The sequence below is a fragment of the Oryzias melastigma genome, linkage group LG2, assembly GCF_002922805.2.
Source record: "Oryzias melastigma strain HK-1 linkage group LG2, ASM292280v2, whole genome shotgun sequence".
NCBI lineage: Eukaryota > Metazoa > Chordata > Actinopteri > Beloniformes > Adrianichthyidae > Oryzias > Oryzias melastigma.
Window position 1 is genome coordinate 11212107 of NC_050513.1, and position 17068 is coordinate 11229174.

Below are 17068 nucleotides of genomic sequence, written 5' to 3' on the forward strand. Positions count from 1 at the left end.
GGATGATCCTCTTTCATGAAGCCATGCCTAAGGGAAAAACATCTAATGACGACTTTTTGATGAAGACCTTTCAAAGCGTGTTTGACATGCTGTGTTACATGTGGATAAACTGCTAATATTTGTACTTTTCTTGTTTATTATTTCATTTTGATGTCTATCAGATAGGGATGTGTTGTCAGGGTTGACCTAAGAAAATACAGAAATAAGCTGGAGTGACTACTTCACTCTTAAGCTGTCTTCACACTGCCATTGGCAACGCTTAACCAACCACTTCCAAAAAAAAAAGTCTTCGTGAACACAAGAAGATATCATAAGCATCGGCACTGATTTGGGTAAGTAGATAGGTACAGTATAGACAGGTAGAGTAGACTGCTAGATCTGGGTGCCTGGACAGCAGCGCTCGCCATCAGCTCTGCTGGAGCCAGGGGGGGGGAAGCTAACTAGCCCGCTAAGCTATCTACCGGGCTGCTGGCTAGCGTAGCCGTCCATCCAGCTCAATGAACTTTGTGACGGGCTGGCGATCTATCCAGGGTGTATCCGCCTTCACCCAACAGTAACTGGGACAGTTTGGGTTGATAAAACGCATAGAAGTTCATGAGGAAAATCCTTGAGCCGCCATCTTGAATGTTTATTTCTACTCTTTGATGGAGTTGGGTCCCTGATTGGTTGACGCGCCGCGTAAATCTCGCGCCGAAATCGCGTCGAGGCAGATTGCGTCTTTACATTGACTTAACATTGAGATTTGACGCCTTCGCCGTGCTGGACGCTTCCGGTGTGAAAGCACCATAAGACAATTTTTGGGGTTCTACATACAAAACGCCATTGAACATGCATTGAAAGTTAAATCTGGTCAAGCTTTGACCAATCAGGGACTCGATTTGTTAGTTACGAGTGGATGACGTCACCTTTGATTCATGGAAGTGCCAACTGTTGGATCATAGAGAGTTTATTAGTTACGGTTTGAGCCTGGACAGAATTATATGACACTAAAGTTGTGTCCAAACTCTAATCCCTAACTACTAAAAACTATATAGTGCAGGACTATCTAGTGCCCTGGATTTTGAAGGCAATTCTAACACCATACTCACTACTTTTCTTTCATTTTTCCAAACGCCGTATATGACGTCACTGATTTCACAAAGTCAAAATCGAATAAATACGAACATTTCACAACGTTTAGTTACGACTCTATTGTGTTCTAATGGTGAAAATGTGTATGCTTTATTTAAAAAATACACATTTTTTTTTCAAAATTGTTTGATCGCAATGCATTGTGGTCTATATTCGCTAATCTATTAAGCATTGATGAATGCTAGTTTTTTGCAAAGACTTCTGGGAAATTTCTAGTGCACTCGATTTTGAAGTTAGTAGCACTAGAAAATGACATACACACTATAAAGTGTGTAGGAGGGGGAATTCGGACATAACTTAAGCCACACCTATTAAAGTCAAGGCCCGGGGGCCAGATTCGGCCCCCCTGATCATTTTATTTTATTGTTATCAATAGCACATTGTTATCTTGCACTTATTTCTAAATTGTATAACTTTGACAAAGTATATTTTATGGAGATTAAAATATTGAAAGTTATTTAAGGTCTAAGTTGATTTATTCTGGAATAATATTCCTGCCTTTTTATTATTCATAATTATCTTAAAAAGTTACAGTTTTAAAGTTTTAAAATTTGGCATTCTGCTATTTTTTTGGGCTATTTTGGCATTTACTAAGATTTTTTAGGCTATTTTGGAGTTTAGCTCATATTTCAGCTACATGCTAGCTGTTGTGGCTAATTTAGTCTTTTTAAAAGTGTTTTAGGCGGTTTTGGATTTAGGCTAATATTTATACGGTAGCTGTTTTGGCTAATTTAGGCTTTTCTCAGTTTTTAGGCTATTTTAAAGTTTAGCTATCTTTTCAGCTACATGCTATTTTTTTTAAAAAGTTTTTTAGGCTAATTTGGCATTTAGCTAATATTTTAGCTGGCTATCAGCTTTAGCGTTGTCAGCTATCAGCTTCAGTGATTTCATCTGTCATCTTCAGTGGCAAAATTCAGCTTACAGCCAGGGGTGAAAGTAAGCCGGAAAGTTCTGTAGCGGCGTTCCGGGAAAAGAATTGGAGGCGAGCAGCCGGTTTTCACCGTATCGCACATGAAAATAGCTGCGGTCACTCTTTTGGAAGAAAATAAAATGACAGTTGACTCTCAAGCTGAAGGCAGGTAGTGCTTTATTTGGATGTTTGCAGTGTTTTAGTGTTGCATCGACCTGCTGATTAAATCCTCTGCATCTCTCTCTCTCTCCTGCTCTGCGCTTTCTTGCTTTACATCCTCGTTCCCGGGTCATCTCATGTTGACATTCCGGATCCCTCCTCTTCACTTGTTGACATTAAATCTAAATTAGCCAAAACACCTACCTTGTGGCTGAAATATTAGCCGAATTCCAAAAATTGGCCTAAAAAAATAGAGAAAAAGCCAAATTTAGCCAAAACAGCTAGAATGTAGCTGAAATATTAGCTGAATGTCTTAATTGGCCAAAACAGCTAGCACAAGGCAAAAATATTAGCTAAACTCCAAATTAGCCTAAAAACAGAAAAAACCTATATTAGCCAAAACAGCTAGCCTGTGGCTAAAGTATAAGCTAAACTCTAAAATAGACCAGAAATCATTAGTACCTTCAAAAATAGTCGTAAAAACTAGCATAAAAAGAGTTGAATATTTGAATAGCTGAATGAGCTGAAGAGATACGGACGTCCAAAGAATGTACAGAAGAAAAAAAAATAATAGACATTTTGAAAAAGTGAATTACTATAGTGTATACATCATTTACACTATTAAACCAATAGTCTGTGCTCTCCTGTCACAGTTCAGACTGCAGAAGAATGGAAGAAAAAGTATCATTCTATGTGGGTTTCATTTGGCCAGATTGAGAGAAAAACTTAGTGATTTTGTGTGGTTTAATCTGGGGACGCCTGGACTAGAGTACAAGTGTCAGAATCCGGGCCTCGAGGGCCGATCTCCTACATGTTCTCCATCTGACCTACCAATAAAGCTCCTTATTGGCCAAACGCACTTGATCCAGGTAATCAGTGACAGGATCCCGACCCTCGAGGCCTGGAGTCTGACCCCTCTGGACTAGAGGAAAACTAGTTCAAGAACCAAAAACTGGCAACCACACATCGTCATCAGTTCTCTGGACTGGACAAACTCTCCTAAAAGTTACAAAGAATCAGTTCTGAGTCAATCACTGTATGCTAAGCTGCACAGAAGCAATAACAGCAGAGGAGAATTTGTTTCAAAGGTAGAAAATTGTGTTTACGACTCAGACAGCTTGTTCAATAAAATGATGTCTGGTTCTTCTGTGGTTGGCAAGAGTTTTCCCTGAACAGTAATTACAGACTATAATCTCACTCTGGAAGATGATGGAGGAGCGTGCACACACACACACACACACACACACGTTAACAAGCTCTGCCAAAAGACGACACCCAAGACTCCCTTCCTGGATGCACCTCGGGATAAAATAAGTGTAACAACACGCACATCCTCGCACCTGAGTACACTGGTGTGCCAGCAGAAGGCAAAGGCACCGTCTGTTCCTGACACACACAGTTTTACTCACACACACACAACTGCTCAGTTCTTGGCTTTCCTTGTAATTGAACATTTTGTTTATGAGTTATTTTTTTGTGTGTTAGTAGCAATTGACAACAATGCTAACTCAAGCTGTGCGCTTCACTTTTTAAAAACTTTTTATGGAAATGTAAAAACTGTTTTGAGGGGTCTCTGAGAGCCTTTTCTGAGTCATCCAGGGATTTTAGGGTTTGTGCGTCCTCATCATGTCCTCTTGATGACGTATCTCTTTTGTCCTGAAACACATGTTGTGTTACGTTGTGTTCACTTGCCTCCTGGTTTCTAGCGGCTCCAAGAACTTACATGTCTTTTGTCCTCCAATAGATTGGGATTGCGTCAAAGTCCATCTGGTTCTTTGCTTTTATTGCTGCAGATATGAATCTAATTAATCATTCTTGTGATGACAGATGTGTTAGGATTTTTTTGTTTGTCAGATGCTTCTGGTTATGGGTTCTTGCTAATTCTTCGTGAGTATGTGGCCCTATAACAGACTGTGATCTGTTCAGGGTGTACACTGCCCTCACCCAATGGAAGTGGGGTTGGTTCCAGTATCCCTGTGACCCCAAAAGGGATTCAGCAAATATTATCGATAGATAGAGGAGGTCTTCAAGCTAGAGTCTCATTGCGCCGGTCCCAAGCCCAGATTAATACAAAGAATTCTGTCACGAAGGGCATCCGATATAAAATCTTTGCCAAAACAAATATGCAAATCAGAGCTGATTTGCTGTGGCGACCCCTGAAGAGAAAAGCTAAAAGGAAAAGAAGAAGGATGGATGCACGGATGGATGGATGAATGGACAGACAGACAATCAGATAGTTGGATGTATGGACGGACTGTCTGATGGATGGATGGTCAGATCGATGAACGGATAATCAGATAGATAGATGGATGGCTGGATGATCGGATGGATGGACGAATTAATAAATAGACAAATGGATGGACAATCAGATGGATGGATGGACTATCAGATGGATGGATGGACTATCAGATGGATGGATGGACCGATAAATGGACGAATGGATAGACGATTGGATGAATAGATGGTCAGATGGATGAACAGACAATCGGATGGATGGACAGATGGATAAATTGAGTAATGCATGGATGATCGGATGGATGGATGGTCAAATGGATGAACGCAATCAAATAGATGGATGGATTGATGGATGATTGGATGGATGGATGCATGGATAGACTATCAGATGGATGGGTGAACTATCAGATGTGTGGATAGATGATGGATGGATAGATGGACGGAGGGATGGATGATTGGATGGATGGATGGATGGATTAACGGCAATCAGATGGATGGATGATTGGATGGACAATTGGATGGATGGATGAATGATGGATGTATACATGGGTGGATGAATGATTTGATGGATGGATGAATGATGGATGTATACATGGATGGATGAATGATTTGATGGATGGATGATGGATGGATGAATGATGGATGTATACAGGGATGGATGGATGGTCAGATGGATGAATCCTTTCTTACACCACTGACTACTGATTGATAAATAAATAACCTGAATCGTGGTCGTGGCGAGCAGCTTCGTTTCCATCTCTCCTTGACCTTTTTCCAGCTATTGACCCGACTAAATGACTCCTGGATCTGATTGGCTGAACTCAGTAACTCACAAGCGTCTCATTAGAGGATAAGCGTCTCCTGTGAGCTTAAGTCATAGTCAGAACTTCTGGATTAACTTTTACATGTTATAAGTGTCATGAAGACCAAAAACTGAACATTATCGGGTCTCTGAACATTTTTGTTGCCAACACAACAATATATTTTCAGAGCAAAGAAAAAGATTTTGAAAGCAAATATGTAATATTCTCATTTTCAATTTTAAAACTAAACTTTTTTCTTCTTTTTTTTTTTTTGTAATTTGGCAAATTTTGACACAAATATCACTTCATACAGACAACCCAGAACCTTCAGGCCAACAGACTTAAGTCTAAAAGTATAAAGTTTATGCACCCTCTATCTCCAAAAAACAAATATGTTTGGTAACTTCAATAGTTTTCTTCTCAAAAGAATCAAACAAAAAAGCAAAATATGTGTATAAAATTGTATTAAATAGTTGTCTTTATTGGTTGACTGAATCCAGTCCATGTTGGAGGACGGATGTGAGCAAACACAGACGGCTGTTGGAACCACAAATTAACCGTCTCAAGAAGTACGGCGCATCAACTTAGCGGGTTGCCACCTCACCCAGTTAGTACCCACCTGCCTTCCACACAAACACAAACAAATTCAGCACCTTAGGGGGGCGGGGGACTCGGAAGAAATCCCAAGCAGATTGAAGACAGCCGAGGAGGAGGAGACGACACGAAGAGGGAGGAAGACACACCTGTTATTAGCTTTTCTCCAGATGAAAGCCGGAGCGCGCGCGATCCAAGGAAGGGATGACGGGAAGTGTGAGGAGGAAGACAGACGGGGGATCCTTAGAGAGAAATAAAGAGATTGTCAGGCATTAATAATGGATGACGGATCCTTAGAGAGAGTGTTCGGACGTTAATAATAGATGAGATCAGCTGGAGGGGGCAGAGGGACACCTCAGCAGAACGGACGTGAAGTTTTTTTGGCAGCGAAGTGGAACGTAATTTCTGATAAAAACAGAAACTTTTTAAGTTAAAAAACTAAAAAGAAATTCTCTTAAACGACACCAACTGAATATAGTGGTGGGGTAATAAACCCAGAAGTAATTCTCATCAGATATTTGAAATGAAAATCACTCCGACTCCCTCACTGTGTCGGATTCAAAATGAGGCGCTTTCAGAGACGTATCATTACCGACAAACCGAAAAATGTTTCCTGAAAGAGGCCAGAGGTGGGGTTGAAGCTTTCCAAATCACAGATGTAAAACAAACAAAAAAATATAATTTCTGCACAATGAAACATAGTTCTTGACGCTAGAGGATGAAGAGGACTCTACTTTTTGTGTGTCGCGCACCGGCAAATGAGCGGCTCACTTAAACTAAATGGGCGTCCTGATGGTGAATCGCTGCCATTTAGCAACAAAGAACTCAGCTTGTTGCCCCTTCATCCCTCTTTCTCTTCATCTACCTCCTTTTCTTTCCCTCTTCCTCGCTAGTACGGCTGCGTAATTGTTGTTGACATGCCTAAACACACACACACAAAAATGTAGCTACACATGTGCATTAAAAAAAAAGAGAATCTAGCGTCGCACACATTTGTGAAACACACACTGTTAGGGGGTTCATAATTACAGTGAGGGAAGCAGCACTGAGGAGTAATTACAGAGGCTGCTCGCTGTTGTTGTTGTTGTTGTTGCTGCTGCTTCAAACAAATAAACTGGTACACAAACAAGATGGAGAGGTGAGCGGCGAGTCAGGCCGTTTTGGGGGATGCGGCGGGACGCTTCCGGTGGAAGTGCGCCCAAACCGGAAAGGTGCGTCAAAATGTGAGCAAAAAGTACTACACTTGAAGAGTACTTTATGAAGTACACTTGAGTATAAGTATAGCAGGTACTCTTGATCATGTACAAGTAGTGTAGGAAGGTATACTCAAATTGATTTTATTTATATAGTCCAATATTACCCAACAATTGTCTCATTGGGTTTTATACCGGTAATTGTACAAAAGCAGAAAGTTGGTCATAAAATATAAATAACAGCTGGTTGCTAAACTAAACTAAATAGACTAAACTAAACTGGTTATCAATCCTTCTCTGTGTTCATCCAGATGGAACTGGGGGCGAGCCAGAGGCGAGGTCCACGGCCAAGAACAGGAGTGCAGGCGAACACCCTGGAATCTGAAATGTCTCTACAACACATGAATTACACTGCACCAAACAGAACCATAGAGAACTAAATAGAATATTGAGTACCTCTTTAGACTAAAGTGGAACATTTTAAGTACAAAAACTGAACTTGAACTATACTTCCGCACTTTTAATATGGACTTCGAATGAGGAGTTTGCTTAAATAGACTACTTTTTTCTAAGGGCATCAGTTGATTGGATCGAGCGGTTTGCATCTGTGAAACTTGGAAAAAAGTATCATCAGTGGCTGGGAAAACGTCTTGTAATCAATGAATAAATAAGTGTTTGGGTATGTCTGAATAAAAACTGTATAGTGCTGGACTTTCTAGTGCCCTGGATTTTATTTAACCTTAAATATAAAATCACAGATTTCACAAAGTGAAAACCTAATAAATTCAAGCATTTTACGATTCATGAATCCATTGTGTTCTAATGATGAAAACGTCAATGGTTTATATACATTTATACATATTTAAACATGCAAAAATTGTTCAGACGCAATGCATTGTGGTCTATGTTCCCCAGTGAGCATCGATGCTCACTGGATTTTTTGCAAAGACTTCTGGACCGGATCCCTATTGGTCACACTGTATTTACTGAAATCTAGCAATATTTCTGACCTTGCTTAAAAATGTCTGAAACAGGGGTGCTCAAACTTTTTTGATCAAAAAGCCAAAATCTAAATGGGATTCCAATATATTTTTCACGTCATTAACTAAAAGGAGAATTTTTAATTGAAAAGCAAGAGCAAGCTGAACAAACTTTCTTTCAATGAAAACAGTAAACTGGGATCCCAATGAAAGATGTGGGGCTGGTCTTCTGACTTTATCCGTTTGCCATTGTTGCTCCATCTTGGCTAAAAAAAGGCAGCTAAAGCATCGGAAGTGACTGTGAAGGCTCTTGGGAATTTCTAGCTAACAAAAAAGCCCAGGGCTGACTCACTTGTGGGTTATTTCATCATAGAAAGTGCTAACAGCACCACCTGGAGGCCAAACATATAATACAGCCGTAGAGTTTTGGAACATCATAGAGAATCAATTGTAAATGGGTAAGTGGTTTTAACTTGGTGGGCCAAATTTGGCCCATGGGCCCCACTTTCGGGACCCATGGTCTAAAGCTACGTTCACACCAAGAAGAAACCCCTATCTACTTGTCCAGTGTGAACGCCTTGGGCTAAAGGAGTTCTTGAACGCACATCACAAGCTTGGTGTGTACACGGCATTACACTGTGGAATGACAAATTTGAATTTTCTTTATGTAGAAAAATTTTGTTCCAAAAACTAAATTCCATAACTGGGGATTGGGCCGCCGAGGCACTTGGCTTCAACTGCCACCCAAACCAAATTGCACCGGCCCCTTCTGAGGTCTCCTCCAAGTGATGGACCCACTGGAGAGCGATCCCACGTCGCTCCTTCGGGTTTGAAACAACCAGGTTCTCGCCTGCAAGCCCCAACCCCAGGTCTGGCTCCAGGGTGGGACCCCAGTGATATCAATCTGGGTAGCGTTACAAAATCTAGGATTTCACTTCTCATGAAGGGATTCTGAAAGTCCGGAGAAAGGTAGTTTGCCCTCTCTCGGTGGGTGGAGTGCTCCTGCCCCAGTTGGAGAAGTTTGAATATCTTGAGTGAGGGAAGATCGGGACGTGAGATCAACAGGTGGATTGGTGAGGCGTCCGTTGTTATGTGGTCACTTTACCGGTCTGTTGTGGTGAAGAGAGAGCTGAGCCAGAAAGCAAAGCTCTCAATTTTTGTTCCAGTTCTCACCTATGATCATGAGCTCTGGGTCATGAGCGAAAGAATAAGATCCCGTATTTAAAGTTAAAGTTCCATTAGTTGTCACTTACCTAGGTGCGTGAAATTTGTTTTCCACATTTGACCCATCCCCTGGGGGAGTGGTGAGCTGCAGACACAGCTGCGCACAGGAACCATTTGGTGGTTCAACCTTGCAATCCAACATCTTAATGTTGAGTGATAAGCAGGGAGGCATTAGGTCCCATCTTTAGTCTTTGGTATGACTCGGTCTGGATTTAAACTCCTGACCTTCCAATCTCAGGGTGGATACTACCACAAGGCCACTGAGGCAAAATGAAGTTACTCTGTGGGGTGGCTGGGCGCTCCCTTAGCAATAGGGCGAGGAGCTTGGTCACCCAGAGAGAGCTTGATATGGAGGAGTAGAGCTGCTACTCCCCATATTGAGAGGATCCAATTGGGGTGGCTCGGGCATCTGGTCCGGATGCCTCCTGGATGCCTCTCTAGAGATGTGTTTTGGGCATGTCCCACTGGGCGGAAGGACACCCAGGACACTCTGGAGAGACTACAACTCTCGGCTGGCCTGGGAACATCTGGGGTATCCTCAGAGAAGGGGGAGGAAGTGACCTGGGACATGGAAGTCTGGACATCTTTGCTTAGACTGTTGCCCCCACGACCCGGTGCCGGATGAGCGAAAGAAAATGGATGAAGGATTTTGTCCGGAACAACTGAATACCCAGTGGACTTATTTTTAAAAGTGCTTTGGATTGTATGTATTTGTATTTTGTCCAAAAAAGATAAAAATTGGAAAACTTGTTTGATTTTTTTGTACAATCTTGAATCAGAACTATGCGAGAATTTTGGTACATTTGTAAAACTTGAGCTATCCAAGGCATGTTTACATTGAAAGTGGGGTAATCTGGACCCCATAAGAGAGTACGAGGATTAAACGTGGGATCATCTGGACCCCATAAGAGAGCATGAGGGTTAACAGTAGGGTCATCTGGACCCCATGAGAGAGCACGAGGATTAAAAGTGGGGTCATCTGGACCCCATAAGAGAGCATGAGGATTAAAAGTGGGGTCATATGGACGCCATAAGTGAGCACGAGGATTAAACGTGGGGTCATCTGGACCCCATAAGAGAGCACGAGGATTAAACGTGGGGTCATCTGGACCCCATAAGAGAGCACGAGGGTTAGATTGGGGTCATCTGGACCCCATAAGAGAGCACGAGGATTAAAAGTGGGGTCATATGGACGCCATAAGAGCACGAGAGTTAGATTGGGGTCATCTGGACCCCATAAGAGAGTACGAAGATTAAAAGTGGGGTCATATGGACGCCATAAGAGAGCACGAGGATTAAAAGTGGGGTCATCTGGACGCCATAAGAGAGCATGAGGTTTGACAGTAGGGTCATCTGGACCCATAAGAGAGCACGAGGGTTAGAGTGGGGTCATCTGGACCCCATAAGAGAGCACGAGGATTAAACGTGGGGTCATCTGGACCCCATAAGAGAGTACGAGGATTAAAAGTGGGGTCATCTGGACGCCATAAGAGAGCATGAGGTTTGACAGTAGGGTCATCTGGACCCATAAGAGAGCACGAGGGTTAGATTGGGGTCATCTGGACCCCATAAGAGAGCACGAGGATTAAAAGTGGGGTCATCTGGACGCCATAAGAGCACGAGAGTTAGAGTGGGGTCATCTGGACCCCATAAGAGAGCACGAGGATTAAAAGTGGGGTTATCTGTACACCATAAGAGAGCACGAGGGTTAGAGTGGGGTCATCTGGACGCCATAAGTGAGCACGAGGGTTAGAGTGGGGTCATCTGGACCCCATAAGAGAGCACGAGGATTAAAAGTGGGGTCATCTGGACCCCATAAGAGAGCACGAGGAATAAAAGTGGGGTCATCTGTACACCATAAGAGAGCACGAGGGTTAGAGTGGGGTCATCTGGACGCCATAAGTGAGCACGAGGGTTAGAGTGGGGTCATCTGGACGCCATAACAGAGCACGAGGATTAAAAGTGGGGTCATCTAAACCCCATAAGTGAGCACGAGGGTTAAAAGTGGGGTCATCTGGACCCCACTAGACAGCGCACTGAACTTTTTTCAAGGATTTTTTTTTTTTTATCTCCAATGGTAGAAATAAAATCCTGTCCACCTTTGTCATGGGAGGGATCACACATCAATGAAACGGTTGGGTCATCTGGACCCCATAAGGGTTAAACGTGTGTGGATTCAGACTCCCTGATCATTTGAAAAGCATTTAATTTGAATTTTCCCAACTATCATGAATTTCTGGAACTCGTCCACCTTTTAGTTGTCTTTAATTTAAACAACAGGTTGTCAAACGAAAAGACGATTTGTGGAGTTTCTTCACTGTAAAAGTATCTCAAATAGATTTTGTTTGTTTGTTTGTACATTTCGTTCCTTACATTTTCATACACGTTTTGCTTCCACATCTGCGCACACACACACAAACACACAAACACACACGTTGCCCAGGCAGTCACCTGCGCTGAAGGTAAATGGAGTGTGAGGTTTTACTGCTGCTGTGATTACGGGGTTCGGCTCAGGAGGAAATAAGTGTTTAGTTTGTTTATATGCTATCAGACAGCAGGTGGCGGAGTCAGCAAAGCACCTCTCGACCCCAGCCGGAGAGAAAGGTGCGCAGAGGTGAGTGAGAGGGGGGAGGCGGGGGGAGGGTGTAAACTTTACCCAAAGGAGCAGCTAGCGCAGAGAAAATGCGAGCAATTTTTGTCGTTTTTTTTTACCTGTGACTGATAAGAACACATTTTGTGAGCGTCCATCAATATCTGGCAGAGCGAGTGTGTGTATTATCTGCGTGTGAAGCGGCAGGTTGTGAGGGTTATCCCGCTGTCAGAGAGGAGTGGAGGGAGGTGGCGGGGAGGAGGGAGGGAGCTCGCTTGCATGTAGACAAAAAGGAGAGATGAAAAATGGACGATAAACGAGTGCGGTGCGAGGCAGCTTTGTTCTACTGAAGGGCCGGGTTCACCGGCGGATGAAGAGCTCGCTCAAACTGAGAAATCACAGCTTGGCACCGGGCTCTGCCTTTCATTTGTTTGCTCTTTATTCTTGTTCCTATCCCTCCATTTTTTTTGTCTTTTTCCTCAACCCTTTCCTGCCTAGTTTTCTTTTCATCACTTTTTACATAAGTTCGACTCTTCTACTAACTTCCTTAAAGACCCACGCCGGTGAAAATTGTGTTTTTACACGTTCTGGTGATGGAGGACATTTGAAGCTTAAAATTCTATTTCTGTGTAATTCTTCAGTAAAAGATTGTATTTGTGATGTAGAAAATACTCTAGGCTCCACCCCATTCTGATGCATCCACCCCATGAACGTCTTTGACCTCAAGAGTCTGGCGATACGATATCTATCTTGATAAGTGTCTTATCTCATGATACGATACGTATCGCGATATATTTCAAGATTGTACCAGAACAATATTTCACTTTTTTTTTTTTTAGAAATGACTCTAGAATTCATTGTATTTATTGATCACAACATTAAGTACTGCAACTTTACAGAGTTTCAGTTAAAAACTAAGTAGTACATATCTCCCGAGAACAAAACCCCAAGGCTGACTGAACATTTAACTTAAACTGGTTCTCCTGAGATCTTGTTTTTTTGGTCGCGGTGTACAGCTGCTCAAAGAGGTTCAGTGTGCTGCCAACTAGTGGTTGGGGTTTAGGTGTAAAACAAAGATATGACGCTCATAAAAAGTCAAATATTGCCACGTCAATATTTTAAATTGATACAACTATTTCCAAATGAAATATCACGATATTGTCAAATTAATTTTTCCCGACACCCCTAGTAAAAAGAGAGTTTATAGAGGTAAGGGGACAGAAGGGCGACGGTTCCACCCAAAATTCAAAGGTGAGTTTGTAATGAACTACTGCCGCTCTGAAAAAACTGTCGAAGAAAATGACACCATTATTTAATTATTTATTTTGGATTAAATTAAAGTCTAAATTAATGAATTCGATTTTTAAACTTTCTTTTTGAGCATTTTTATTTCGTCCTTTTCTTTAAAATAGAAAAAAAAAAGTTCATTGTCATGTTGGTTCCATTCGGACTAAAAAGATTTCAAACAGCATTGGTACTGTCTAATAACTGGGTAAAACAAAAAAAAAAAGGTAAATTCAAGTAAATCTGTTAAAGCAAACTTTTTTAATCCTGTTTTAAAACGATACATACACATTTTTATGACACTTTTGGTCAAACTTAAGCCTTTACAACAATAAATACTTTTATCTTAACATCACATCTTCTAATTTAACTACAAAACCAGGAAAAAAATGTGTTTTTAAATATTTAGTCTCTAAAATTGCTTAGAAAAGTGCTGTATAAGGGGAAAATGTGGGACCATAAGAGTAAAAATAAAGAACTAGAAAAAAGAGGGGAACTCAGGATGGAGTCCTTCTTTTTAAAATTTGCAGTATAGTCTGCACTGAAAGTCTCATATTGCGCCTTATAATCCAGAGCTCCTTATAAAAGGATCAGTTCTTGTTGTGCGGTTTGATGATGAAGCGGTTTTGAGAGGTACAAGGCGCTTGGACAAAATTTCTATCTGTTTATTTTTTTCTTTCTTACAAGCTGCAAACAAGGTTAATTATTCTTGTAAAAAAGCTACTGTGGGTAACGTGTAGCGGTGAAGAATAATGTTTTTTTTTATTGTGTTACCAACCAGGTTGGCAGTTAGTTTAGTCACAGTAACATTTGTCTTTGTGGTTTAGCTCTTTATTTTTCCAAACAAGGTTTAGAGTGATTGTAAAGATGCTATTGCTAACGTAGCTAATGTGTGTGTAGCTGTGTCTGTTTTTTTATTTTTTATTTTTTATTTTATTTTATAGTATCTAGCAAGGTTGGACATATTCTCAGTAACATTTGTTTTAGTTGTGCCAATTTGTTTTTTTACATGTTGCAAACTAAGTTGGGAGTTATCTTAAATATGCTAACACAGCTAACATGTATCATATTGAACTGTGCAACTTTTTTTATGCTAACATAGCTAATGTATAGCTGTGCTGAACTGATTTTTACGTTTTATTAACAAGTTTGGGAGTTAACATATTTAAATTAATGTTAGTTTTAGTGGTGTCAATTTTTTTATGTATGGCAAACAAAGTTAGTAATTATCTTAAACATGCTAATGAAGCTAACGTGTATTGTATTGGACAGTGTTTTTTTTACGTTTTACTAACAAGGTTGGTAGTTAGCGTTGTTACAGTAAAGTTTGTTTTAGTTGTATAAAACAGTTTCGGGTTTTTTACATGTTGGAAGCAAGGTTTAGAGTAATTGTAAAGATGCTAACGTAGCTAACGTGTAGCTGTGTCAAAATGTTTTGGGCTTTTTTGTGTGCTACCAACAATGTTGGGAGAAGCGTAGTCATAGTTTTAGCTGTATCAAACTGCAAATAAGGTTGAGAGTAGCTTAAATTGTAAAGATGCTAACTGAGCTAATGTGTAGCTGTGTCTAATCTTTTTTTTTTCTTTTTTTTTTTTTTGGTGGATAAAAAACTTAATCCCTCCACAAGAGGCAATTTGTTGTTCTGTGTCTTGTCCAAAGACACTTCGACAAATGGGTAAGGTGGGAATTTAACCCGCAATCTTCGGATCAGGAGTCGACCGCCCTACCGCTGCACCACAGCCGATGATTTTGATGACCCTTGTGTTGTTTAAATGATCTTTTTAGTGTTTAAAACACTTAGAAATGTGACATCTGTTTACATCTAAGCTATTTAGGAGGTAATGAATGATGTAAAAAATGAATCTCAAACATTTTAAGATCATCTTAGAGTTTCTTGTGAGCAAACAATCCTAAATGTGACGTTCAGCTGAGCTTTCAACCGACTGCCGTACATTTATTCAGCTCCGCTGAGCTTTCTCCTTTAATTATCCTGATATTTGGGTTTCTCTGCCCTCAGAAGTGCGCGTGCGGCCGTGTTTACTTTCTTTAACGGTCCCCATTACTCGCCGTGACTTACCTTAAGCGCGTCCTGTGGCCTGAGGCGTTTCCTCGTCTGCTCCTTTGAAGGGGGAGGCAGACCGCAGTCATTCGATTTCAATTAAACCACAGAAGACGACGGAGCTGTAATTGATTGATGATGCCGAGGCCCCCACACGAAGATGCCCTACTTTCTCTTCGCTTGATTACATTCAACTTGTTTCTCGCCGACGCTGCAGAATCAAGCGTTTAACTTAATTTGACGTCTTTAGTTTATCTTTTTACATCCATTACTCGCAAAAACATCTTTATATCACTGCGTCTGCTGTTTTTTTAGTCGATTCTGTTACGTTTGATTAAAATGTATTAAATAAACCCTCTTTTTAATAAAGAAAATAAGTCAATAAAATGTTTGTTTGAGCGGGGGCCCCTGTCCACCAGCTTATTCTAATGTATAGCTTAGCCAAACATGACAGTTCAGTTCGGATAAGCAAAGTTCTGATAGTCCCCGCCCCCTTTTCCCCTCAAAAACCGATGCGGGCCACTGAGCAGACGCTAAAAAAAAAAAAGCTAAAAACTGATTTTCTGAGTTGCTTTTTTTCCCCTTCCTTTGTTTGTTTGTTTGTTTGTGTTTGGACTTTTTTTTTTGGCTCGGCTACAGCCGTTAATGAAAGCCTTTAAAGCAAACACGCCGATTTGTGCTTCCGTGGGGATCCGGGAGGCCAGACAATGTCAACGCTTCGTTCCTCCACTCTCTTTTAGCGATTTCATTTTAAAAAATAAACTTTTTTAACCCTACTTTTATGTTTTTTGTTGTTTGTTTTCCCCCCTTATCAATCTTTTAAAGCAGCTCCATTTCTCGCTTTGGTTTCCCCCTTTTTTCCCTCTTATTCCACGTTCGCCCTTTGTTGCGACTCCGTGTGAAGAGTTGCGATAAATAAAGACAAACACGGCGGTGCGCGCTCGCTCGTTCTTTTGAGAGATGGACGCCAGCTCTCTGATAGCATTGTTAGCCTCTCCACCTCTTCTCACTCCGCTGCACATGCGGCGGCGGGCTTTCTTCCCCCCCTCCCGTCCACCCAGGACGCAAGCCAGGAAGGCGGATTTGGACCCAAGTAAAGGCCAGGATGGAGGCTTGGTTGTGGGAGCTCGCGGAGGGGAAAGTGGGGGGGCTGGAAGCATGAGGACCAGGGATCCAGGCCAAACTCCAAGACCAGAGACCCTGATCTGGCTTGCCAGGCTGCCCACTGCAGGGCCTTCATGGCTGGGCACCACATCAGGGCAAGAGGGGAGGTGGCGGTCTCAGTAGTGGTAATGGCGGGGACTAGATTAAGACCTTCTCCCAGGATCGGCACAATGGAGAAGGTCCAGGGCAAAAAAAAAAAAAAAAAGTGCGCACACGTGCGCGCGCAACACGTGCACCCCCCGGCTCTATTCAACTTGATCCGTGGTGCCCATCAGAGGCAGAAAAGCATGAATAAATACATGAGCGGAGTGGAGCTCCGCAGGTCTGATAAAAAGGAAAGAACACACATGAATTACACAAACTGAATGAAAGAATGGCAAATTGAAAAAAGGAGCAAATGAATAATTTTGATGGTTTTGTACCGCAGTAATTGTGATGGCTGAATTATGAAAAAATCCCCATTTTCCCTCGGCCCTCAGAGCGCCACAATGAGGAAAAGTTTGGACGAAGCCCCTTCTCCCAACATTAATTACCAACCCCCCTCTTTCAAAATAAAAAAGAGGCAAGAAAAACATTTCTTTTAAAAAGAGGGTTTATTGTTGTTGAAGATTTCACATTAAGAGGCAGAACTAACCTGTGCTATGAGACCTGTAAGCACCATTTCAAAATTAAGGCTTAATCTTGCTAAATCAATGAAAATAACTTTTTGGGATAAAAAAAATAAAAAGTTACTGTATTTTTG

At 41.5% G+C, this 17068-nt stretch overlaps 1 long non-coding RNA gene across 2 annotated transcripts in view; it reads right to left on the reverse strand.

The window, feature by feature from the left end:
• The window catches only part of LOC118599796, a 234434-nt gene that overhangs the window by 138333 nt on the left and 79033 nt on the right, over positions 1-17068 (reverse strand). For both annotated transcript variants that reach the window (XR_004949303.1, XR_004949302.1), the window contains exon 3: positions 5982-6074. This is a non-coding gene — a long non-coding RNA (uncharacterized LOC118599796). The remainder of the gene's footprint in view (positions 1-5981; positions 6075-17068) is intronic.